At 47.1% G+C, this 27,574-nt stretch overlaps 1 long non-coding RNA gene across 1 annotated transcript in view; it reads right to left on the bottom strand.

The window, feature by feature from the left end:
* Nucleotides 1-16,940: 16,940 nt before the first annotated feature.
* Nucleotides 16,941-27,574, bottom strand: part of LOC147122711 (uncharacterized) — a 76,120-nt gene continuing 65,486 nt past the window's right edge. Inside the window, exons 2-3 of the long non-coding RNA XR_015080330.1 lie at nucleotides 20,161-20,305; nucleotides 16,941-17,963 (exon numbers count right to left, since the gene is read on the bottom strand). This is a non-coding gene — a long non-coding RNA (uncharacterized LOC147122711). The remainder of the gene's footprint in view (nucleotides 17,964-20,160; nucleotides 20,306-27,574) is intronic.

Raw genomic sequence — 27,574 nt, 5'->3', positions numbered from 1 at the left:
ATATTCCACACACCTGGATGAGTGTAGGTCCAGCAACACTCAAGAAGCTCGACATCATCCAAGACAAAGCAGCCCACTTGATTGGCACCCCATCCACCACCTAAAACATTCATTCCCTCCACCACCGGCGCACCAAGGCTGCAGTGTGTACCATCTACAAGATGCACTGCAGCAACTCATCAAGGTTTCTTCAACAGCACCTCCCAAACCCGCGACCACTACTACCTAGAAGGACAAGGGCAGCAGGCGCATGGGAACACCACCACCTCCAAGTTCCCCTCCAAGTCACACACCATCCTGACTTGGAAGTCATATTGCCATTCCTTCATCGTCGCTGGGTCAAATTCCTGGAACTCCCTACCTAACAGCACTGTGGGAGTACCTTCACCACAAGGACTGCAGCGGTTCAAGAAGGCGACTCACCACCACCTTCTCAAGGGCAACTAGGGATGGGCAATAAATGCTAGCCTTGCCAGCGATGCCCAAATCCCATGAACGAATAAAATAAAAATCAGGAAATTATGGACTTGTTAGTCTTACTCCTTCATTCATTATCCTCATACTGCCAGAGGAATCAGAAGTGAAGGTGTCATCTGACAATGGAGAGTGGAGATCCTACAGAAGAGAGCCTGTGGCTCCCAAGCCTGTGCACTCTAGATCTCTGGGGTCCTGCTCTGTAAATAAGGATGCACGCTGAGCATCATGCTCAACATAGAGACTGTGAGGAACATCTTGGAGAACCTGAGGCAGATGCCGGGGTCGTGGCAGAGTCCAATGCTATCCTCAGTGCCAATATTTGAGAAGAATTGGACATAATGCACCACTACCTGGAGTGGTTTGTAGCACCTTACTCACTGACAGAGAGGTTCCCAGACCAGTCATTTCATCTAAAGTGGATATTTTGAGCTCTGGCCTTCAGGCCTTGTGGGACCGCTTGGATAGAAAATGTCTTCTGACAGTTTGGGGAAATCATCACTCAGGTCTGCCCTCCCTCTGATCAGTGGGCACTCTGGTCCAGGACCCAGCACAAGTGGCATGGCTAGAATCCACCTTCATGATGCCATCCTCTCTCCTGATGACAGCTCATGTGGCTTTTCCAACCAGCTCCCTCAGATGCCTTTTCATGTAGGTGGCAGGATAGAGGACTAGGCTTCCCATGCAGTGGCGTTATTGTCTGCTGTTGAGTCCTCTTAGAACTCAGAAGACCTGAGACGAGGTCCTTATTATACCAGAACACAGTCAAAAACCACTGGAGACCTTGGTCCTCAAGTATCACCTTGGCGCTGCACAGAACACCATAGGGAAGCAGCAGGGGTAGGCATGGTGGTAATAAGAAGCATGTTGTAAATTTGTATGAGTAGAGTAAAACCATTTCACTTTTTATGCTTGACAGGATGTTTGGAGCCCAGTTTACAATAGGAGACATAATTGTTTCTTTTAAATATCCTTACTGAACTGTTGCCTCCTTAAAATGACCTCTACTGAGACATCGTTGAGGGAGCAGTGTAGACTGGTGGAAGAGTACCTCCTGGTTGGTCATCCTCTCTTTTGTTGTTGCCTTATGCTGCATGCCTGTCTTGTTTCCTCTTCCTCCTGCTCCTGTTCTGCCTGTCATAAGGATATATATGGGAGTGCCCATAGTGAACTCCATGGTGAGGGCTCCATGACAGAAGGTTGAGAAGAAAAACATTTCCCTGCCTGAAACTGCTGAAAGGCAATTTGTAGAATCCTTTCCCAGCCGTACAGCTGAGAACAGTTTTTCTTTCCTGTTTCAGGCAAAGCTCATGTTTGTGGACCTTCAACGCCTGTGAACTCAACCACATGCTGGTTTGACAGGTGACAGTTAATTTACACCTCTTTTCTACAAGCTTAACTTAATTCGGGTGCCATTCTGGTATTAATGGCAGAAGATTTTGCCTTGATTATCCTGTCATTTATATACATGCACCACTTCGGGGGCAGGAACATCTTCAGCCAGCAGCCAGAATTTAGCCTGTGTTTATGGATGGTGATTCTGACTAATGCTCCAAATTCTAACCCCATAAGCTGGAACTATACCACTTTTGCACCAAATAAATCTCTGTGTTTTAGGCCAGACATCTTTAAAAATGGGAGTGCAGGGAGAAAAGGCCATAAAAGGCAAATGGAATTCAGACTTTTATATGTAGAGGCGTTTGAGCTAATTTTGACTTTGAGTGCCAGTGTAAAACGAGTGATATCGATTCAGCCAATGGAAGTCACTGGAATTGAAAATTGGGAGAGATGTGTAAATGAATCGACATTGCCCATTTTACACTATGACACGACGTCAAAATTACCCGCATTGAGTATAAAAGCAAGGCTGTGATGTTGACTTTGTACAAAATATTGGCTAGGCCACAGTTAGAATATTGCATACTGTTCCAGTATCCCATTGTAGGAAGGCACTAGAGCCAATGAAAGGATTAATTACAATGATGCCCGGAATAAGAAATTCTACTTATGAAGATAGGCTTGGATACTTGTTTATCATTCAAACATAATTAAGGGAGGAATCAAATAGAGGTTTTCAAAATGAGGAAGTATTTAGAAAGGATAAATAACAATAGATCATTTCCACTGGCTGGCGAATCATAAGAAGAGGGCATAGACCGAGTATGATTATTAAAAGAATGAATAGGGAAGTTAGGATTTTTTTGCATACGGGGCATTATTAGGATTGCTTTACTACAAGTAACTATTGAGGCTGAGACTAATTGAAAAAGAAGAATATAAAGCATTTGAGGGAAAGGGCAGGGAAATGGGGCTAGAGCTGGTAATTTTAGATGAAGATTTAGCACTGGCACAGGAATGATGGATAGAATGGCCTCCTTTTCTTCTAAAAGTGTCAGCTTTGGCTCAGTGGTAGCATGCTTACCATTGAGTTAGAAGGTTGTGGGTTCAAGCACCACTTCAGACTTGAGCACATAATCCAAGCTGAACACTTCAGTGCAGTACTAAAGGGGTGCTCCATTGTTGGTGATGCCGCCTTTCAGATGAGACCTTAAACTGAGGCTCTCTTAGGTAGAAAGGGTTGCCAACCCTGGTTGGAGCCATTCCTGGAGGGTTGATCACGTGACGTTCTGATCACACGATGTCTGATCACTTGACATGTGATCATGTGACATCTGGAAATGTTATTGCGTTTACCTTAGAAAGGTTTGGTCTCCTGTAGTTGTGTATCTTTGCTTGTGGTTTCGCACTAGCAGCTGTTGTGCGAGAAGTTTTGAGAACCAGGAGGCCACCTGTGAGCAGGCAAAGAGGGGAAACTAAGGGTGGGGGAGGGATTCACAGGGGGAAACCAGAGCTGGGAGGAACTTTGATTCCACCAGTGACTAAAATTGCACCAATAACTAAAAGTAATATAGACAACACTCAGCTTCCCTTTGTAACCAACAGTAATATAATAACTCACTGATCGTCTATATGTAACTGGTATTAATAGGTGTAACAATCTGAAATACTAGCTGTAACTAGTAGCAATCCTATAACCTGCTGGTATTCACTTTGTAACTATAGCCTGGATCCCCCTGCACTGCACAAGTTGTGGACTGGCTCCACAGTCAATGGCACTTTTAACAGACCTAATCTCTCTCCTTATCTCCTTGGAAACTGGTTTGTACTGTACTCAAGTTATCTGTGAAGGTGACAACTCTGAACTGGGAGCCTCAGTTCCAGCCAATCTGTACTTGGACTTCACACGTCAAAACTGGCCGGCACAGACTGACCTGAACCAAACTGAGAGATCGCACAAAGGGCGGCAGGCTCGGTGTTTGGGGCACTTCTCACAGGGCACATCATCCTAAACTCAGCTCAGCACCAACATTTCTAAACCACTCCTTGGGCTCGGATTCAATAAAGGAGAGTTTCATAGAATTATAGAAATTACAGCACAGGAAGAGGCCATTCAAGCTGGCGCTCTCTCCTGTAAACCCATTCCCCTAGATCCTTTTATATTCCTCCTTTTCAAATACTTATACCATTCCCTTTCAAATGATGTTCTAGTTTCTGTCTCAATAGCCATGTATTGAAGCTTCCCATGGTCGAATAGACTACAGCGCAAAAACCTTCCATTCCCTTGATTCTTCCAGTGAGAATCCTCGGACTCTGTATCCTTGTTCCCCATTTGCCCCATAGTGGAAACAATCTTTCACTATTTACCCACAGTAAAGTCAGTAGGTCTCACTCACCCTTTACTAGCTGGTCCTCTCTCAGCACCACTCCCACTCACCATGTTGCTGCTGCTGCTGCTCCGACTTTGCAGGAAATGCTGTGTCAAGCCCACCCCCACCCTATTCCCTAGTCTCCCTCCCACCTAAGCCCCAATCCCTCAGATTCTCAGTCCACAATCTCCCTCTCTCACCCCGCCCAAGCTTCAGTCTCCCGGTACCCCAGTATCCCTCTCTACCACCGAGCAACCATCCCCCAATCCCATTCCCGAGTCGCCCTCTCACCTCCCAAGCCCTCATCCTCCATCCTGTGACCCCCAGCCTGCTATCACTTTTTCTTCCCGCCCCGAGTCATAATCCCCCCAACCACCTTTTTCTTGGTCACTTACTTCTCCCCCACCCACCGTGCCCCAATCCCCAATCTCCTTCCCCCTAGTCCCTGTTTACCCTCTTCCAGCCTGAGCCTGTACCTGCTCTGTCTCACTCTCTCGCCCCTCCAGAGTCCCGGTCGTTTCCCCAGAATGGAGGTGATACCACTGAGCTGGAGGATTCTCTGGCAGAAGCTGATAACGTCACAGCGCGGGGGAAAGGGCACTGCTGCAGGGATAAATGTAAAGGTGGAAGTCCTAGCAGCAGTGCCCGGGAGATTCATGCCTCATAGGGAGACTCTTGGGCAATCTGGGAGGGTTGCTAACCCTACAGGTAGACGTAAATGTCCACTGGCACGATTCAAAGAAGAGCAGGGGAGTTGTCCTGGTGTCCTGACCAACATTTGTCCCTCAATCACTACCACTAAAAACAAATTATCTGGACATCTATCTCATTGCTCTTTGTGGGACTTTGCTATGTGCAAATTGGTTCCTGAGTTGACCTATGTACAGCTTGCCATAAACAGAGGGACAACCACTAAATATAAGAAAAGAGTATATACAAATTATATGAATGTATATTTATACACTCAGGGATATATCTGTTTATACACTGTATGGATAGATCTGTATTTTTGTGTTCAACCATGAATGTTTTTCGATGCTTTGGCAACATAAGATGTACCTTGTCATGCCAATAAAGCGATGTGAATTGAATTGAATTGAATTGATTACACTTAAATAGTATTTCATTGTGATTGGCCCGGCCACAAAATCTGTTCCCTAGCCACTGATTTCATCCTCCTCCCTGACCACTGTCTGAGGCTGAACCAGCCTGTTTGCAATCTTGTCATCCTATCTGACCATGAGCTGAGCTTCCGACCCAAAATCCTCTCCATTATCAAGACCGCCTACTTCCACCTCTATAATAGCCAGTGTGTATTTGCAACACCAAAGTTCTGATTGGTCCCCTTGGATGACAAGACCAGATTTCTGATTGGTCCCCTTGGATGACAAAGACACACCCCGTAGTTTGTCTGGAATGTGGAATTAGATCCTGCCTGCCTGCATAATCAAGTACATTGCAATGTGTAATTTGATCCATTCATTCTGACTGCCAGGCTCCAGACAGAGCTCACAGTATTGCTTTCAGAGAACAGAAAGGACTCACACTGGTGGGTTAGGACCTTTTACCCCGCTGAACAAGTTCCTGACCCCCCCAACAAGTTCCTGACCTTCTCCCCCACCCCCAAGTTCCTGACCTTCCCCGCCACAACAAGTTCCTGACCTTCTCCCCCAACAAGTTCCTGACCTTCCCCCCCACAACAAGTTCCTCACCTTCTCCCCCAAGTTCCTGACCTTCTCCCCACAACAAGTTCCTGACCTTCCCCCACAACAAGTTCCTGACCTTCTCCCCCAACAAGTTCCTGACCTTCTCCCCGACAAGTTCCTGACCTTCTCCCCCAACAAGTTCCTGACCTTCTCCCACAACAAGTTCCTGACCTTCTCCCCGACAAGTTCCTGACCTTCTCCCCCAACAAGTTCCTGACCTTCTCCTCACAACAAGTTCCTGACCTTCCCCCACAACAAGTTCCTGACCTTCTCCCCGACAAGTTCCTGACCTTCCCCCCACAACAAGTTCCTGACCTTCTCCCCACAACAAGTTCCTGACCTTCTCCCACAACAAGTTCCTGACCTTCTCCCCGACAAGTTCCTGACCTTCTCCCCCAACAAGTTCCTGACCTTCTCCTCACAACAAGTTCCTGACCTTCCCCCACAACAAGTTCCTGACCTTCTCCCCCAACAAGTTCCTGACCTTCTCCCACAACAAGTTCCTGACCTTCTCCCCCAACAAGTTCCTGACCTTCCCCCACAACAAATTCCTGACCTTCTCCCCAACAAGTTCCTGACCTTCTCCCCCAACAAGTTCCTGACCTTCTCCCCCAACAAGTTCCTGACCTTCTCCCACAACAAGTTCCTGACCTTCTCCCACATCAAGTTCCTGACCTTCTCCCACAACAAGTTCCTGACCTTCTCCCACAACAAGTTCCTGACCTTCTCCCCCAACAAGTTCCTGACCTTCTTTCACAACAAGTTCCTGACCTTCTCCCACAACAAGTTCCTGACCTTCTCCCACAACAAGTTCCTGACCTTCTCCCCCAACAAGTTCCTGACCTTCTCCCACATCAAGTTCCTGACCTTCTCCCAACAAGTTCCTGACCTTCTCCCCACAACAAGTTCCTGACCTTCTCCCCACAACAAGTTCCTGACCTTCTCCCACAACAAGTTCCTGACCTTCCCCCACAACAAGTTCCTGACCTTCTCCCCCAACAAGTTCCTGACCTTCTCCCCACAACAAGTTCCTGACCTTCTCCCAACAAGTTCCCGACCTCCCCCAACAAGTTCCTGACCTTCCCACCCAACAAGTTTCTAACCTTCTCCCCCAACAATGTTCCTGACCTTCTCCCCCATCAAGTTCCTGGCCTTCTCCCCCACAAGTTCCTGACCTTCTCCCCCAACACGTTCCTGACCTTCTCCCCCAACAAGTTCCTGACCTTCTCCCCCAACAAGTTCCTGACCTTCTCCCCCAACAAGTTCCTGGCCTTCTCCCCCACAAGTTCCTGACCTTCTCCCCCAACACGTTCCTGACCTTCTCCCCCAACAAGTTCCTGACCTTCTCCCCCAACAAGTTCCTGACCTTCTCCCCCAACAAGTTCCTGACCTTCTCCCCCAACAAGTTCCTGACCTTCTCCCCCAACAAGTTCCTGACCTTCTCCCACAACAAGTTCCTGACCTTCTCCCCCAACAAGTTCCTGACCTTCCCCCACAACAAATTCCTGACCTTCTCCCCCAACAAGTTCCTGACCTTCTCCCCCAACAAGTTCCTGACCTTCTCCCCCAACAAGTTCCTGACCTTCTCCCCCAACAAGTTCCTGACCTTCTCCCACAACAAGTTCCTGACCTTCTCCCACATCAAGTTCCTGACCTTCTCCCACAACAAGTTCCTGACCTTCTCCCACAACAAGTTCCTGACCTTCTCCCCCAACAAGTTCCTGACCTTCTTTCACAACAAGTTCCTGACCTTCTCCCACAACAAGTTCCTGACCTTCTCCCACAACAAGTTCCTGACCTTCTCCCCCAACAAGTTCCTGACCTTCTCCCACATCAAGTTCCTGACCTTCTCCCAACAAGTTCCTGACCTTCTCCCCACAACAAGTTCCTGACCTTCTCCCCACAACAAGTTCCTGACCTTCTCCCACAACAAGTTCCTGACCTTCCCCCACAACAAGTTCCTGACCTTCTCCCCCAACAAGTTCCTGACCTTCTCCCCACAACAAGTTCCTGACCTTCTCCCAACAAGTTCCCGACCTCCCCCAACAAGTTCCTGACCTTCCCACCCAACAAGTTTCTAACCTTCTCCCCCAACAATGTTCCTGACCTTCTCCCCCATCAAGTTCCTGGCCTTCTCCCCCACAAGTTCCTGACCTTCTCCCCCAACACGTTCCTGACCTTCTCCCCCAACAAGTTCCTGACCTTCTCCCCCAACAAGTTCCTGACCTTCTCCCCCAACAAGTTCCTGACCTTCTCCCACAACAAGTTCCCGACCCCCCCCAACAAGTTCCTGACCTTCTCCCACAACAAGTTCCTGACCTTCTTTCACAACAAGTTCCTGACCTTCTCCCCCAACAAGTTCCCGACCCCCCCCAACAGGTTCCTGACCTTCTCCCACAACAAGTTCCTGACCTTCTCCCACAACAAGTTCCCGACCCCCCCCAACAAGTTCCTGACCTTCTCCCACAACAAGTTCCTGACCTTCTTTCACAACAAGTTCCTGACCTTCTTTCACAACAAGTTCCTGACCTTCTCCCACAACAAGTTCCTGACCTTCTCCCCACAAGTTCCTGACCTTCCCCCCACAACAAGTTCCTGACCTTCTCCCACAACAAGTTCCTGACCTTCCCCCACAACAAGTTCCTGACCTTCTCCCCCAACAAGTTCCTGACCTTCTCCCCACAACAAGTTCCTGACCTTCTCCCAACAAGTTCCCGACCTCCCCCAACAAGTTCCTGACCTTCCCACCCAACAAGTTTCTAACCTTCTCCCCCAACAATGTTCCTGACCTTCTCCCCCATCAAGTTCCTGGCCTTCTCCCCCACAAGTTCCTGACCTTCTCCCCCAACACGTTCCTGACCTTCTCCCCCAACAAGTTTCTGACCTTCGGTGGCATAGTGGTTAGCACTGTTGCCTCACAGCGCCAGGGACCCGGGTTCGAATCCGGCCTCGGGTGACTGTCTGTGTGGAGTTTGCACATTCTCCCCGTGTTTGCGTGGGTTTTCTCCGGGTGCTCCGGTTTCCTCCCACAGTCCAAAGATGTGCGGGTTAGGTTGATTGGCTATGATAAATTGACCCTTAGTGTTAGGGGGATTAAATACGGGGATAGGGTGGGATATGTGTTGGTGTAGGGGTTGCGGGGAATTGGGTGGGATATGTGTCGGTGCAGGCTCGATGGGCCGAAATAGCCTCTATCTGCACTGTGGGGTTTCTGTGATTCTGTGATTCTCCCCCAACAATGTTCCTGACCTTCTCCCCCATCAAGTTCCTGACCTTCTCCCACAACAAGTTCCTGACCTTCTCCCCCAACAAGTTCCTGACCTTCTCCCCCAACACGTTCCTGACCTTCTCCCCCAACAAGTTTCTGACCTTCTCCCCCAACAATGTTCCTGACCTTCTCCCCCATCAAGTTCCTGACCTTCTCCCCCAACAAGTTCCTGACCTTCTCCCACAACAAGTTCCTGACCTCCTCCCCACAACAAGTTCCTAACCTTCTCCCACAACAAGTTCCTGACCTTCTCCCCCATAAGTTCCTGACCTTCTCCCCCAACAAGTTCCTAACCTTCTCCCCCACAACAAGCACCTGACCTTCTTCCCCCACAACAAGTTCCTGACCTTCTCCACCCCCCCACCACCATAGATGGGGCATTGTGTGTGGGTCACAGATTGGTAACCTACTCTCTCCCCTCCGAGCTCCTCTCCTCTCCTCTCTCCCCCTTCAATCCCCTCTCCTCTCCACCTCCTTCGATCCCATCTCCTCTCTCCACTTCGATCCCCTCTCCTCTCTCATCCACTCTCCTCTTCCCCCCTTGATGCACTCTCCTCCTCCCTTCGACCACCTGTCCTCTTCCCCCTTCGATCCCCTCTCCTCTCCCCCCTTTGATCCCCTCTCCTCTCTCATCCCCTCTCCTCTCTTCCTCCCCTTCGATCTGCCCTTCCCCCCCTCCCATTCGATCCCCGACCTTCTCTGCATGGAGCCGAGTGAAGCGTGGCGGTGCAGGCTGCAGGTGCTGCACCATTATGTACTGCCCATGCGCGACTGGATCGAGTGAGCATGTGCAGTACCAAACAGGCACGCATGCACAGAGAGTCAAAAAAGCATTGCAAATACTAACTCCGTCTGTATTGTTGCCCATCTCTACCCCTGCCTCAGCCCATCTGCTGCTGAAACCCTCATCCATGCTTTTGCTATGCCCAGACTCGACTATTCCAACGCTCTCCTGGCCGGCCTCCCACCTTCCACCCTCCGGAAACTTGAGCTCATCCAAAACTCTGCTGCCTGTGTCCTAACTCGTACTAAGCCCCGTTCTCCCATCATTTCCTGGGAGGTGCTATATCCCTCCCTTCCTCCCTCCCTCCCTCCCTTCCTTCCTCCCTTCCTTCCCTCCCTTCCCTCCTTCCCTCCCTCCCTCCCCTCCCTTCCTTCCTTTCCTCCTCAATTCCAATAAAGTATAAAATAGCAGATTTCTATTTAAAAATAACTTTTGGTGTTTAATTTAAATGTTACAAAGTTTCAAGACAGCCTATTAAAAAAAAACAGACTATCTGATCCCAAACCATATGGCTGGCAACACTTGTATTCTTCCTCAGGCACTAGAGTGGAGATATAGGGTGAACCTTTCCAAGGTCCCATGTCACTGTGTGATCTTGCTTGTAGCAGGCGGCATATCAGAAAATTGCAGGGGGCACCGCCCCTCATTTAAATCAATGAATGGAAAATCAGAAGCAGGCACATTCTCAAATTGCCATGGTGAGATATTAATGCCCTCTGGATTATTAGTCCAGGTCTCTGGATTACTTGTCCAGTAACATAACAATGATGAGAATGTACCTCTAAATTTATGCCATAATGCTCATGTTGCCAGGTTGGTCAATTCATTCAGAATGTTGTGGTGTGAGTTCTCACCTGAACTATGTTGTGTGCTCCTATCATCCTTGTGCTTCTCAAGTTCCACTGGCTTTCCCGGCCCCCAGCAATTGACTTTAAAATCCCTCTCTGTCCATGTCCCATCCTACCTCACAATTTCCTCCTGCAGTACACCCCCTCTGCTCCTCTGACACCTGCTTACTCCTTGTTCCCTGTTCCCTCTGCCCCACCGCTGCCTTTGTCCATTGGAGCTCTCACACAGTGCTTCCAAGTTGCCACCTTTATCCTTGCTTCCAAAAGTATTCTAAATAGCCCATCTTCTTGACCGTCTCTTTGGCTCCCTAACTATATCATCTTTTTTTCCCTCTTGCTCGGCATCTACTTTTCTTTTCTCTGTCCTGTTACAGAGCCTTCTTGTAAACGAGGAGCTCTTTAGAAATGTAAGTAGTTGTTGTTTGACACAGTGTTACAGTTGCTTCAAAGGAACTGGCAATTAGGTATCCGGTCAGACTGGAGCTTGTACAATAAAGATTTGTTCATTCACTCTGGTTGGAAGCTCAGGAAAAAAACAGATATTTTTTGCAGCACCTGAGAATCAGTAGGAGCACACCGGCTTAGAGAGAAAGACTTGTATTTATATAGTGCCTTTCACGACCACCGGACATCTCAAAGCGCTTTACAGTGGAGTTACTGTAATGTGGAAATCGCGGCAGCCAATTTGCGCACAGCAAGCTCCCACAAACAGCAATGTGATAATGACCAGATAATCTGTTTTTGTGATGTTGATTGAGGGATAAATATTGGCCAGGACACCGGGGATAACTCCCCTGCTCTTTTTCAAAATAGTGCCATGGGATCTTTTACATCCACCTAAGAGAGCAGGTTTAATGTCTCATCTGAAAGACAGCACTCCCTCAGCACTGCACTGGAGTGTCAGCCTAGCTTTATGTGCTCAAGTTCCTAGAGTGGGACTTGAACCCACAACCTTCTGACTCAGAGGCACGGGTGCTACCAACTGAACCACAGCTGACATTAAGCCACAGCTTAGTCCTATTAGTGCAAACAGGGCATTAGTTCAGCGACGAGACTCCACCTTCGCACCGCAGATTTTAAGTAAGCTGTAGACCTTGCTATTGACATCTGTCTATTGGAAATGCTTAATGACAATCTTCTGTCCGATCCTGCAATAAAGGAGAATGCAACACGTAAAGCCAGCTGGTAATTCTTTTAAAAAGTACCTGAATTGAGGCAGAGCTGTGTATAAAGACGACGACAGCTGCAAACATAGCTTTTATATTTGTAAACTCACACAGTAAAGGAAGTACTATTAATCCATCTCAAGATTGGAAATGGAAAAAATATCCATATTCTCATGCCCGGGTTCTGATCTTGGTATCAGACATGAAAAAGGGAAAAGCAGAAAGCTGGCCTTAGCTTGTCCCTTTCCTCAGAGGCCTTAGAAACTACTGATAGAGGCCGAGAGTTTCCGCTAGTTTGCTCTGGTTTCACCACCAGCGCAATTCACTGGAAATCGGCCAGTGTTAAAGATTGAGGAATTTTAAGTGCAAATTACGTCATGTGTACATCGAGTTTCTGCAATCTTTAACGCTGGTTTAAAAAAACATGGTGCTGGAAGCCGGCCCCGCGCACAAAACTGCCCATGCCACAGGTCGAAATAATGAACATGGCAAGTTTCCGTCGATTGTCCCCCGTATGCGACCGTTTGAGAAGGCTCTTAACATAAAGCCGTTCTTTTTTAGGCACTAAGGCACTAATAGGCACATTTTAAAAGCTTTTAAATATCAAAAAAATTTAATTTACTAAGAAACCGACTAGTGTACCCTCAATGAAACTAGTAAATGGTTCAGTATAGTTTTTAAAATTAATTTTCAGTGATTTAAAATCAGGTTACTCACAGGTGGTGGACTAGACACTCTAAATGCTTATTTTTTGTGATAAACCCATTTTCAGCTGTATTAATAAAACTGCACCAGATTACCACTCTTAAATACATCAAGGAATTTTTTTAATGCAAGGGAAAAAACCCAATTACGCGCTATTACACTGCCAGATTGCTCTGGTTCATGGAAAATTTTATGTTTGTGATTATGCAAATAAGTTTGAGGAAAAACCCAAACCATCACGTCACTTCGGAAAACCAATGCAATTTCAGCGCAATTTACGCCCAGATTGCCGATCGTGCCCAAAGCGGAAACTCTACTGCAATGTGTTTTGGAAGCCGTCAGAAGATCAGGTTGCCACTGCTCGCACTGCTTCTGGTTACCACCAATGGGAATGCTGCCATATGAGGCCCATCACCTTTATTGACCATTAGCTTCAGTTGCAGTGCCAATTGCAGTAATGGTGACAGTGCTGGACTCCTTTTCATTGCACAGGCTTTGCACTTTAAATAAAACTTGCGTTCATAATTTTGAATTATTATGTATACACAATGGAATTGTTTTACCTGATTTTATTTTGCAAAAGGTGTCAGCCATAAAATTCAGAAATAACAAAGGAAAAAAAGACTTGCATCTCTATAGCGCCTTTCACGACCACCGGATGTCTCAAAGCGCTTTACAGCCAATGAAGTACTTTTTTGAAGTGGAGTCACTGTTGTAATGTGGGAAACACAGCAGCCAATTTGCACACAGCAAGCTCCCACAAACAGCAATGTGATAATGACCAGATAATCTGTTTTTGTTATGGTGGATGAGGGAGAAATATTGACCAGGACACCGGGGATAACTCCCCTGCTCTTCTTCGAAATAGTGCCATGGGATCTTTTACGTCCACATGAGAGAGCAGACGGGACCTCGGTTTAACGTCTCATCCGAAAGACGGCACCTCCGACAGTGCGGCACCCCCTCAGCACTGCACTGGACTGTCAGCCTAGCTTTATGTGCTCAAGTCCCTGGAGTGGGACTTTGAACCCACAACTTTCTGACTCAGAGGCGAGAATGCTACCCACTGAGCCACAGCTGACAAGGACATTATGTGTAGCCTCTAAAAATGAAAAGGAAATGATAAATCTTGCAGGCATTTGTGTGGTATTGTGTTTCTATCACTAGTGTTTTGTTGTTCATTCAAAACCTTGGTTGACTGGTAGAACCCAGAGGGTGGTGGCACAGGGATTGTCATCAGCCTGGGAGAATGTTACCAGTGGGGTCCCACAGGGGTTTGTTTTGGGACCTCTTTTGTTTAATAGCTTTATAAATGATGTGGAACTAGGAGTCACAAGCACAGTAGATACATTTTCAGTTGATGTGAAGCAAATGAAGGTGGTAGCTGAACATGATAAGCTACAGCAGGCAGAGAAAATTCAATGTAGAGAAATGCAAAAAGTGTTTCACATGCGATCGAAAAATCCAGGATGGGACTATTACTTAAATGGAAAGAAAATAATGTGCATGGAAAATGACAGAGATCTGGGGGTACTGATTGACAATATATTGAAGCTATCACAACAATGCTCGGTGGCAGTGAGTACAGCAAATCAGATGTTGGGATGTATTAAAAGATCAATATTGAACCGAAATAGTGAGGTAATCCTGCCACTTTATAAATCATTGGTGCGACCGCACTTGGAATACTGTGTTCCATTCTGGTCAGCACAGAACAAAAAGGATATTGCAGCTATTGGAAGGATACAGAAGAGAGCAACCAGAATGATTGAGTGGATGGAGGGATTGGATTATAAGGAGCGAATATGTAAATTGGGCATATTCTCACTGGAAAAGAGAAGGTTGAGAGATGATATTTTTGCTGTTTTTAGGATTCTAAAGGGACTAGATAACGAAGACTACGAGAATTTATTTTGCCTTGTCCAGAACAGTAGAACCAGAGGACATGGCCTGCACTTGAAGTGGGGTCAATTCATACCTAATCTGCAGAAACAATTTCAGTGAGCGACTGGTAAATCTGTGAAACAGGCTCCTTAGGGAGACAGTGGAAGCCATTAGTGTTGATTCATTCAAATTAACAGAAAATAACATTTTGGGATACAGTCTGAGTAATTTGAGAAATGACTTGGTGAGCATAGCATGCTTGGGAGGAACAGGTGTCTTTAGACCTATGGTTCTCAAAGCTCTTCACCACTGGAGATTTTCCATGCCTCATGTCTGGGTCTGTTGATAGAGATTGATTGCCATGATTAGTCAACAACTCCATTATGGTTGTATCATGTGACCAGAATTGATGGTAAAAGGTAAACTAGATGGATCGTGGTCTTTTTTCGTTTAGCAATTCCTAAGTTTCTATAAAATAATTGTAATTTCTTTTTAAAGACCGAAAGATGGAGAGTTATTTTAAAAGAAGCATTAACTCATTAATAACAGACTATCTTCACACCATGCTACTACAGGTTGAGCGTCCCGAATCCAGCAACCTCGGGACAGAGGCCGAGCCGGTTTTCGGGTTTTTCTGGACTTCGGACATCAGAAACACGCTCCGAGTCTGGAAATGCCTGGGCCCAGGTTGCGCTATTTCCAGTTTTTGGTAAGCCTCCCTCAGGGTGTCCGGATTCCGGAACATTTTACAGATTCTGGACCCCTGCCACCAATCGTCCCGGAGTCCGGATTCCGGAAAATTCTGGATTCCGAAACTCCGGATTTGGGACGCTCAACCTGTACTGCACAGTATAATTTTGAGGCTATAATGTTTATTGACTTGATATTTCATTCAATTCCAATCAAAACAATCACTGAGCATGCTGCTTCACAGAGCTGTCATAGAAATATTGGATTTAAGATTTGTGATCAAATAAGCAACACCGATTGTAAACATATTTAAACATATCTGAGGAAGGATGTTCTTGCCATGGAGGGAGTGCAGCGAAGATTCACCAGACTGATACCTGGGATGGCAGGAATGACGTATGAAGAGAGATTGGGTTGATTGGGCTTATACTCGCTGGAGTTTAGAAGAATGAGGGAGGATCTCATTGAAACGTATAAAATTCTAACAGGACTAGACAGACTTGATGCAGGAAGGATGTTCCCGATGGCAGGGGAGTCCAGAACCAGGGGTCACAGTCTAAGGATAAGGGGTAAGCCATTTAGGACAGAGATGAGAAGGAATTTCTTCACCCAGAGAGTGGTGAACCTGTGGAATTCTCTACCACAGAAGGCAGTTGAGGCCAATTCATTAAATATATTCAAGAAGGAGTTAGATATATTTCTTAAGGCTAAAGGGATCAAGGGATATGGGGAGAAGGCAGGTACGGGGTACTGAGTTTGGATGATCAGCCATGATCTCATTGAATGGCGGAGCAGGGTCGAGGGGACGAATGGCCTACTCCTGCTCCTATCTTCTATGTTTCTATGTAACATGTTTATTTTTCTGTGTGAGAAGCCTCAGAATGGGTTAACATTTTTAAACGAAAATTGAATTTCACTCCAAAGAGTGTGACTTCATGACATAATCTTATACTTGCATCCAGGGTTTGATAGGTACTCTGATTGTGTTGCAGAGAGGCAAGCTGTTGCTGCTGAGGTTCTACACCTCCATCTGGTGAAACCACTCTCCAATGGGATACCGTGCTGTGTCTGTGCTGTGGTCAGGGGTACTGTAACTGTGCACTCACAGTGAGCTGTGCTCATTCTGCCACTCGGATGGGTTCTTGGTACTTGCTCTCTGCCTAATGCGGGCTTAGTTTGTCAGCTGTCTAATGACTAATTTGTGATTACCCTTCTGTGGGGTGGAAGGTAAGTGGGGTTGAATTGGCTCCACGATGACATACCTAGAATCTATGTTAGACTCAGTAATCCAGAACTGAACCAAGCAGATTTATAGTATTCCATGGCGCTATTGCGGGTTAACCATTTGCCTGGTTTATTGAAGGCACCGAGAGGAGTAGACCTGCCACTGGAGATTGGGAGTTTTCCCAAGTCTTGCAAGTCAGTACTCTAATGGCCAAAGTGGTCCATGTTGGATAAGAAGCAGGTGGCTTACCCGTGCTCTGTGTTGAAACTGAGTGGTTTAGTTGATCAAACTCCAGCAGTACCATTGCACACACTTGGGGAGTCCCTAGGCCTTTTGTTGGCCAACCTGTGGTTATGTTTCCTGTCTTGGGTAAAGTGGGGTGTGGCCGTATAGAAAGAGATTATGCCAATTAGTGTGAGTGGTTATCACATTGATATTTAATGCACTCATATCTACTTCCTCTCTCTGCTATTTTAACTTATTTATTTCAAATAGTTTAACACCACTGCAAGCATGTTTAGTGTTCGTACAAAAGCATCACTCACAATAGGGATGGGCAATAAATGCCAGCCTTGCCAGCGATACCCACATCACATGAACGAATAAAAAAAAACTTCCAGATTAATATCAGACAAATGGAACCTGTACTCAAGTGGAATTCTCGGGAGTGTGGCTTGGAGACTCTTAAACATGGTGATGGGATTTATCAAGATTTCTCAAATATCTGAAACACAGGTGACTAAAAACCAAATATTTCAATTACTGGCAAGAAAAAAAATAACATGAGCAGATATTCAGTGTGATTCGCAGTGATATAGTTTTAATAATGTACTTCCCCCATTGGTGTCTACCAGTGGCTTATGGAGGATATTTTGTTTTGCGCAAATTGTAAGATTAATCCAGGTCCACTAAAAGCATTAGGCAAAGCTGTGCAAAGAAGTTGGATAAAAAGGTAAATTAACATAATCTCAAGCTCTGTCAGGACGCTTTCTAAATGCAAAACTGGATGTGCTGCATTCTGTAGTCATGTATTAAAAAGCCTATTGCTATGAATAAAAATATTCACTCAGCCCTGAGAGCCAGATGATGCCTGTTTGCAGTAACTATGTATAACATTGTTCCCCAACACAAACCAGCATAGAATGAAATAATTTTAGGGCAATTATGGTTTTGGCAAAAGACAGCAGCAATGAACCAAACAGACTAGCTAAGTTCAACCTACTGTAATGTGTAGCAGATGGAGCTACATGAATCGTGATCCACAGAGTACGTCAACAGATGGGTGTCAATTCGACCAGTTTTAAGTCAAAGTTAGCCCCTGAGCATGTTTCACCTATCTTGCAACATACTGTAAACGTGGCAGATTAACTGAAACTGTTTATTTTCAAGAGATTTGAAACAATGGGGATGAAAGGTCAATAGCTTCCTTCTGTGTCTGTTGCATGTCTTCCAATTATGCTCTTTCCTCATTTTGGGACTGTTGGCAGCCTCTCCATCTTGCAAAATCTGTTTTTTGTGAAGACACAAAGAAGACAGTCAATAAATGATCATGAACCATGAATGTATCAAATTAATAATTGGTTTTGAATGATTACTTCAGATTGACTAAGACAAGTGCCCTGAAAACAAACAGTACCAATGCAGAGCTTAAAAATGGAGACTTAACCCAGCAATAGTCTCATTTTCTCAGGCTGCATTACTTATATTGGGAATAAAGAGTGAACCATTGGCAATTTTATCGCTCTGCTGTTTTTAATCTTGGCTGTGTCTGTGTCTGTGCCCACATCAAAAGGGGAGTTAACAAAGAAGTGCAGAAGAGAGTTTGCTGTTTGTTATTTAGGTTTTGGGTAAAAAAAAATCAACAGTGGATGGGTTTCTGTTTCATAGCAGCATGACTCCTTCTCATTTGAAGCCAAAGCTCTCTGAGTCATTGCAGTGTGCCTTGGCAAGGGTACAACACTGATAAATAGTTACATCCTCATGACCATCCACAAAATAACAGACCATTCTGTTGGCACAGTTACCCTTAGAGCCATTTTGAATACAGCTCTATATCGAAAGATTGTGAATGAGGAGTAATTGATTCATGAACAGTGGGGCCTTTTTCTTCGAGGAGGATGCAGCTGCGCAGATGGCTGGTCTGCATAATCCATCCTGTTTGTGTCCCTTCGCCTCTTCACACTAGTTTTATTTGTTCCTCAAGTACCCTAGAGATCATGACAGTTGCGGAGCAACATGTGCCCAACTGGGCATGTCTGAGGACACAGAAGCAGAATGTTAATGAGAGCCTCCTGCCTATCTTCAAACTTGTAGCCAAAGGATGCATGAAATTAGTAAGTGCATTTACTTCATATTAGGTGCAGTCCGTTCCACCTTTATATTGTCAGTCAGAACTGAAAATTCAAGTTAAAGCATGGTCACGTGCGGCACTAATTATATTACATGAGCATCTGAAAACGTCAATAATAATAATAAAACATCAAAAGGCAAACCGTGGTCCTGACATTCTTCTCTTGATGAGTTTTAGTAAAAGAGCAGACATAAGTAAAAAGAGTATTGTTTGGAGTAAACATTCAGGGGGCGCAAAGGCTTTGCATCCGGGCGCGGCGGCGCTGACATCGACTCCCGCCATATTCGGTGGGAGTTTTGCGGCGGCGCTACGGCATTGCGCCCGGATCTCCCTCGCTTAGCGATCATGACGTCATCACCGTGTGCATCGCCCCGGTAGCGCCCCAGACCCGAAATTGACTTCTACCCCCTGCAGCAGTGCCGGTCGAAAACACTGACAGCTGCAGGAGGTGTGCATCGGGCGGCCGGCTGCTTCGGGGGCGGTGATTAAAGGCGAGGTGGCCGAGGTAAGTAAAAAAAAAAACTTACCTTTCTTGCTGCCTGCGATTGATCAGTCCAGCTCTCTGCTTGAGCGCCGGGCTGATCGCATGGGTTCGCGGCTGCCTTGGTGGTCCAGGTAGGTACTTTTTAAATTGCAGAGCCTGCAGCGATGGACCTTCCCTTTAAGGGAGGGAAGGAGCCTTTGAACGCGGCAGCGCTGCATGGCCCAGTGTGCAGCACTGCTGAAGTCTCCGCCCCGCCTGCTGCTGATTGCGCTCCAAGAAGGAAGTGGAGCGCTTGATTTAGCGCTCCACTTCCTTCCTGGAGCGCAAAACCGAATTTAAAAAAAGTTTTGAAACATTAGCGCCTGGCGCTAATTTTCTCAACTTTAAAAGTTAGCGCCCGAAACGGGACTATAATGAATTTCTCCCCCTCAGTGCTTAGCACTGATCAGAGCATTCACTGATCTCCAAAAAGGGAGAAAAAAAGCTCGTGAAAAGTAAAACAAGTTGAATTTTTCTTGTTAAGATCTAGTTAAAGATCATTAACAACAAACTTGCAGAGTCAAATTGAAGTGAGCATTTTACTCCAGGTCAGACAGTGAGCTTAACGAAGGGGAAGATTTTGAAGTAACACCATCGTAGTGAAAGAAGTGATTAGTCCAGAGGAGTTTTTCTGTCAGTGAGCTTGGAAATAGTGGCCATTGGTGGGTATACTGTATTGGAGCAGGAGGAGGAGGATGAGCTGGTGGCTCAAAGAGTAACCAGGAGGTGCATGACTTGTATCAGGTACTGCTTCACATAGCTGGTGTACTGCAATAGAGTCACCTATCTGTCATGGTGGAGAAACAGTGCACGAGGAGGTTCAGGCTTACCAGGGAGGCTGTGACTGAAGATCTGAAGGATGGCAGTGAAGGTAGACACTGGCCTTAATTTTATTGCCATAGAGGCCTTCCAGACACCTACAAGGCTCATCTCAGGAGTTGGTTTGCTTGTTTGACCTTTGGAGAGCTGACACTTCTGAAAGATGAGAGACATGCAATAAAAGTGATACAAAAGTAAAATACTGCGGATGTTAGAAATCTGAAATAAAAACAAAAAATGCCGGAGATACTCAACAGGTCAGGCAGTATCTGTGGAGAGAGAAACAGTTAACGTTTCAGGTCGGTGATGAAAGGTCATCGACCTGAAACGTTAACTCTGTTTCTCTCTCCACAGATGCTGCCTGACCTGCTGAGTATTTCCAGCATTTTTTGATTTTAATGCAATAACAGTGAATTGTTTTTATATGGTTGCACAGTGCGAGTGGTGCATGCGTTTAATGTATTTTACTGCCATGATTGCAAAATTCTCACTCATGTTTGTATGTTCTCCATGTTGTTTATAGACTCAATCCCCAAAATGGATGCAATTAAAAGAGGAATAAGGAAAGAAAAACAGACTGTACAAAGTCTACAAAGAGGGAGGAGGGGGCGTGGAGAATTCTGGGAGGAATATCGGAATTTTCTGAAACAGGTAAACGAGGCATTGAAGATACAACAAGGGCCCAAGAGGTGAAGATGGCAAAACATGTTAAGAATAACACTGAATTATTAATGGCAATTTTTAAAACAGGACAACATTAACTCACTACTTCATTTTTATAGTACACTAAATAACACATTTTTAAATCATGGCAAAGGTCCTCAATAAGTTAAATGGACTTAAGACTAATAAATCTCTGACATATTTCCTAGGACTCTGAAGGAGACCAAGAAGGATATTTGTGGGGGAAATGTCATGAAGGGATCATTGGGCACTGGTGAGGCTCCGCATGACTGACAGAAAGAATAGCATCTGTCTTTGGAAAGGTAACAAATCTGACTAAACAATGTGGGGAAGAAATTAAAGAAGCAAATAGAATGCTGGGATATATATAGCCCAAGCAGTAGCTCTCTAGTCAGCACCTCCTATAGTCTGACATGCATTGGAGATGCTGCAGAGAAAAGCAACAAAACTGATTCTTCTTGTCAACCGGATGAGCAATGAAGAAAATTAGAGAAGCTTAGGCCGCGATTTTCCGAGTGGAGGCGGGTTGGAGGCGGCTTTGATGTTCAGCGGGTTCCGGTCCCACTGCCGTTTCAGCCACCCAGGAATTACGATTTTTGCTTAAGTGGGCTGATTAAGCTCGCTGTGCATGCTACCCGGCCCAATCAGTGGGTTCGGGTCTGCTGCTCGCCTCTGTTGACGTCTTTCAGCCAGTTGCATTTAAGAGGCCCATGCAGCCTTGTTTTTGATCAATCCTATTGGCACATCTCAAAATGACTGCTTCAAGACCGAAGGCATCTCCCAGATTTGATGATGACTCCCTCCATGCTCTGGTGGAGGGAGTGAGAGGGCGCCAAGAGGTACTGTTCCCCTAAAATGGGCGGAGGAAGCCTCCTCAGCAAACCAAGGCAGCCTGGCTGCAAATTGCTGAGGAGGTGAGCGCCAGGTCTTTGTGTGGTCGCACTTGGGTTCAGTGCAGGAAAAGGTTCAATGACCTGCTACGCACAGCAAAAGTGAGTATAACATTACACTTTCCTTCAGTCTGCTCCCCATCTCCTCTCATCACCAGCACTCTGCATTGTCAACCTACTCCTGCACATCCCACTTTACCCTTACATCTCTTGCACCCTTAACCATCCCTCTCTCTCTACGTACAGAATCACTTCACTATTTGACTATGCAGCCCTCACACTCGCTATCACTGTTATGCAATGACAACAACTAACAATGCACAGGGAGGGCCCATGGTATTGGCAACTCATCCATCTTTGTCTCTCTCTAAACATCTATGCTATGGATTCTCTACACTCACTCCAACATTCTCACTCAAACTCCACTTGTGTCCCTCATTGCAGGCTAAGAGAGCCCACAATAAGAGGGAGAGGGGCAGGACAGGAGGAGGGCCACCTTTGATTGCTCACTTGACCACCGCTGAGGAAGCTGCTCTCGACAGTGTGGGAGGTGCTGAGGATCTGGAAGTGGGGGACGGTCAGATGGGAGCAGTAGAGCAAGCTGGTGACAGAATAGATTTGCAGCCCTCTCAGTTACATTGCATGAGTGACTGATATGGCATCTGATGTTCATACAAATTGACTTATGATCATCTGCACAATTCAATGTGCATGCTACATTAATATCATATGTCTAACTCATGCCTTTACTCCCCCACAGGTCCATCGAAAGCCCCCCTCCCACTGTCCAGGAGGAAGAGCCGGAAGATTCCTCAGAGGAAGCTGCAACCTCTGAGGGCGCAGCGTCAGCAGAATTGGGCGCACCCAGCACCAACGCAGAGACGCACACCTCGGCGGGTCATTCATGAGATAGATTAGTGTTGTCACCTGGTGTATCACAGCTCACAAGTGAGCATCAGCAGATGGTGGAGACAAGGACAGCAGTGGAGAGTCCTCATCAGAGGTCGCAGGGCACTCCTAGCTGTGCTCAGCTGCATGTGGACCCTGTGCCTCTGGGGCCATCCAGAAAGAGAGCGGTGCTGGAACTTCAGGAACAAATGCATGAGGCTCTGACAGGGTTTGCAACCACTGTAACTACGAGTGTGCAGAGAATGGAGGAGTCCATCTCAAACATAAGCAATGCCGTGGTGGAGACAATGGCGCATGAACGTGCCACAATGGAGAGGGTGGCAACCTCCTTGGAGGACCTAAGTCGCTAGATTCAACAGAGCTTGGTGACTCTTCTAAATAGATGGTCTGCTATGGAGGATAGATAGGCAGCTTTTGAGGAGAGACACCAGAGGTACATGGACGTCCCCGTTATGAGGACTGTCAGTATAGTGACGGGTCCTCATGGCTCCACTGATGTGCAGCAAGGTGCTCTCCAGCTACTTGCTAGCAGTGAAGTGCGGGTGACCCATGAGAGGGATGTTGGTGGTCAACAACAAGGAAGTGTGGGCTCCTCTCCAAATGCTCAAACTCCCATGTCACTGCGGAGCCCTCGGTCAGAGCCCCAGAGTCCTCACCCAACTGAGATGGCCATCTCAGCCCCTGCACAACCGCAGGAGGAGCAGACTGTTGCCGAGCCCTCGCAGGCTCCCAAACCCAGAGGACACCCGCCAAAGGTGTCGAAGCAGGAGCAACATGAAAGTGAGCAAGGTGCTTCCACATCAACTGAAGCCACAGGGGAGGCACAACGTAGAAGCATGCGTAAGAGAAAGTTAACATACAAATAGTCACAAGGGTAGTCACTTGGGTGTTTTGATGCAATACAAATTTAAGATTATCATCGTCATTTCAATTGTAATAAAGAGATGCGATGGCAAAGATTCAAAGAGTTGGCCTATGTGTGCCCAGAAATGGAAGTGTCACAGTGAGGTGTCAGAGGGCGCCTTTCATCTGTAATGATGGTGGTGAAAGTGATAGGAGCCCACAGTTTGTTGTACAGATGGTGTATGGTGTGTTAAGAAGGTGGCAGCCACATATGTTTGCTTCAGAAACTTAAGCGAATCTGCCATGGATTAGTGCATCCCTTGCATCAGGGCCAGCAATGTGCTCGCGTGCTGGTGGAACTGGCACATCCGCCTCCGCAAGGTCTTCATAGAAACATAGAAGATAGGAGCAGGAGTAGGCCATTCGGCCCCTCGAGCCTGCTCCGCCATTCAATGCGATCATAGCTGATCATCCAAATTCAGTACCCTGTCCCTGCTTTCTCCCCATATCCCTTGATCCCTTTAGCCTTAAGAAATATATCCAACTCCTTCTTGAATATATTTAATGAATTGGCCTCTACTGCCTTCTGTGGTAGAGAATTCCACAGGTTCACCACTCTCTGGGTGAAGAAATTCCATCTCATCTCTGTCCTAAATGGCTTACCCCTTATCCTTAGACTGTGACCCCTGGTTCTGGACTCCCCGACCATCAGGAACATCCTTCCTGCATCTAGTCTGTCTAGTCCTGTTACAATTTTATAAGTTTCAATGAGATCCCCTCTCATTCTTCTAAACTCCAGCGAGTACAAGCCCAATCAATCCAATCTCTCCTCATACGTCATTCCTGCCATCCCAGGTATCAGCCTGGTGAATCTTCGCTGCACTCCTTCCATGGCAAGAACATCCTTCCTCAGATAAGGTGACCAAAACTGCACACAATACTCAAGAGGAGGAGGAGGAGGCTGTGCGCTGAGTCACTTGTTCCTCAGGCAGCGGTAAGCCACGCTGCTGTGCGATGTTGTGCAGTGCACAGCAGACCACGATGATTCTGGAGACCCTGGCTGGTGAGTACTATAGGGCTCCACCAGATGTCGAGGCATCTGAATCGTATTTTGAGCAAGCTGATGGCTTGCTCGATGATGGCTCTGGTGGAAATGTGGCTCACATTGTAGTGCTCCTCAGCTTCATTTGATGGCCTCTTCAATGGCGTCATTAGCCACGTCTTCAGGGGATAGCGCTTGTCTCCAAGTAGTCATCTGGAAAGTTGGGTTGACGGATTGAAGAGCGGAGGCACTGTAGACTGCCGCAGGATGAACGAGTCATGGCAACTGCCATGGAACTTGGCACCAACATGCATAATGTACTTCCTGTGGTTACACACCAGCTGGACGTTAAGGGAGTGAAAGCCCTTGCGGTTGAAAAATACAGCTGGGTTGTGATGGGGTGCCCTAATGGCCACATGTGTGCAGTCTATGATGCCCTGCACCCTTGGCAAGTCTGCCATATTTGCAAAGCCAACCGCACGTGCGGTTACACTTGCTTCATCCGTGGAGAAGTGGATGTAATTGTGCGCCTTTGCAAAGAGGGCACTGGTAACCTGCGTGATGCAAGTGTGTGCGGCCGACTGGGAGATGCCGCTGATGTCTGCTGATGATCCCTGGAAGGACCCTGAAGCAAATAAATTGAGGGCGGTGGTGACTTTGACAGCCACTGGTAAGGAGTGTCCACCTGCTCCTCTGTGCTCCAGGTGTTGTTGCAGCATTGCGCAGATGTCAGCGACGACCTCTCGCAAAAGTCTCAGCCTCTTTTGGCACTTCTGCTCAGTCATGTTGAGGAAACTCATCCTCAGCCTGTAAACCCTGTGTTGGGGGTATCTCCTGCAGCGCGGTGCAGCCCTGCGCTGATGCCCTCTGCTCTGTGCAGCATCAGGTGGGTGAGGAGAAGGTTGGCACTCCTGTTGTTGCTGCTGCAGCGGCTGCTCTTCCTCCGATGCTGAGGACCAGGATGAGAGGGTGTAAATGGTTCCCATTCTGCTGGTATATATCTCAGTTGAGGAATAGATGTTATAAGCGCTCTGTCAATGTGGGAAGAGGGTTTTCCAAGGAGGTCACAGTGCATATGGATCTCAGCTTAGCCACTTACAAGCTCAATAGACCTGCAAAATGTGTTCCAACACCTCAAAAATTAAGTTCTGTCATTTGAAAGTCAGCCATGTTACAGGTCAGCTTTTATGCTGCAGGTGCAGCTGTCAATAATTCAGGTAGTTGCTGAACCCGGCACAATCAGCTGGTGTGTTTGTCGCACGACGGGCAACACACTGAAAATGTCCTAAAATGGGAAAAGCCTGGTAAAATGGGATTATGTAGGCAGTTAACAAACTGTTACCTGCTGTAAGTGCCTCTCCCACCACTTGGTGGCGGGTCTGATCGGGACTCCCAGACCCGACACTTTGCAAAGTTGCGTGGAGGCGGGTTGACAATCAAAATGAATTTAACCTCTGACCCGCCTCCAAACCCGCTGTCTGAGCGCCGGCAAAATCGCCGCCTGAGGCTCTGCAGTCTGAAAAGAAGACATCTGTCACAATTTGGGGTCTTGCCTTAGGGTGTTCTGTTGGGTACAGGCATGTTAATCACTTTTATAAGTGGCCTGAGCATCTTACATTTAGGGGTAAGTCCATATGGCCTAATATCTAACTATATGAAAGTATATAAGTATAAGGGAGTAACATTAGTACCCCTTTGTAATTTGAAGTGGATACTCATGGCTGGAAATTCTCTTGGAGCTAGTCCCACTCTGTCGATGTAACTTCTACAACAGAGACCCCGATATTTACAGGGCTGTGCATTCAGTGCGGGCGGGGGGGGGGGGCGGGAGGGTGGGAAGAGGAGATGGTGGTCAGGGGGTGGTCTGATCGCAGGTGTGGGGGGGAGGAGTTGGATATGATGATCTGTGTTGTGGGGGTCTAACAGCAGTGGGGGGTGTAGTGTATGTGCTTTAAGTCAGAACTACTTTTTACAGCTCCTGTATACTGTAGTACCGGCAGTAACCACACCGGTATATAAGCTGTGCGCATGCCTCTGTACCCCAGTCTAGAGATGAACCTCCTCCAGTAAAGACCTGTTGTTTGTTTATGTACAGCATCCGTGTAATTATTTATCCACTGAACCACGGATCTAACAGTGGCGACGAATGTTGATGCGAATCTACCTGCAACATTTAAAAAAAAATAGTCGAGTCCAGGAACACGGGCGTCGACCGCGAGCAACCGCCCAGCAGTCAGGCAGAGATCCAACTTCACTGGGGAGGCTGTGGAGAGCCGGGCTTGGTTCCCCAGCCACAACGAACAGTAAGAGACCGACGACAGGTCCAAAGCAGACCCTTCCCGAGCAGCGGCGGCTGGAGCCGACCGACGGCAGAGAGAGCCAGGCAGCGTCGACGGGGTAAGAAAGAGGGTGAAGGGAGCAGGGCGCAGCCGGGGGTTGATCACCGAGCGGCGTCGAGGAAAAATACTGCAAACAGGAGAGAGGGTAAGAAACAGCCGGGTTCTAGACTGAGCGGCGTCAACAAACATCAAGAGAAGAACGCGCAGCGCACAGCCAGGGATCACGGGCTGATCAGGGTCCGTGGGGCGAAGCAAGGGGAGATGCCATTGAGCCGCGGAGAAGCAGGGAGAGCGCGGGAGGCACCATTGAGCCGCGGAGAAGAAGGAAGAGCGCGGGAGACGCCATTTTGCGAAGCCGCAGCGGAGAAGACGGGCGAGCGCGGGAAGGAAGGAAAGCGCGGGAGACGCCATTTTGTGCTAGTGGAGAAGAAGGGGAAGCGCGGGAGGCGCCATTGGGGATAGTTAACGCACAACCAAGGATGCCGAAGAGTGGCAGTATCTCTACGTTCGACAATGAAGTCGAAGATTGGGCGACATATGTGGAACGTATTGAGGCGTACTGCAGGGTGAATGAAGTGCCAGATGCTAATAAAACACTGGTTCTGTTAAATTCCGTGGGTGCAAAAACTTATGGGTTACTGCGAAATCTAATAACCCCAGAGAAGCCGGTAAACAAGAATTTTGAAAGCATAGTAGAAATCCTACAGGACCACTTAAA

This window comes from Somniosus microcephalus, chromosome 2 (genome assembly GCF_052327205.1).
Source record: "Somniosus microcephalus isolate GS21.2 chromosome 2, FLI_Smic_1.0, whole genome shotgun sequence".
Classification (NCBI taxonomy): domain Eukaryota; kingdom Metazoa; phylum Chordata; class Chondrichthyes; order Squaliformes; family Somniosidae; genus Somniosus; species Somniosus microcephalus.
The sequence above is the reverse complement of the archived record's forward strand: the minus strand, read 5'-3'. Positions and strand labels throughout refer to the sequence as shown.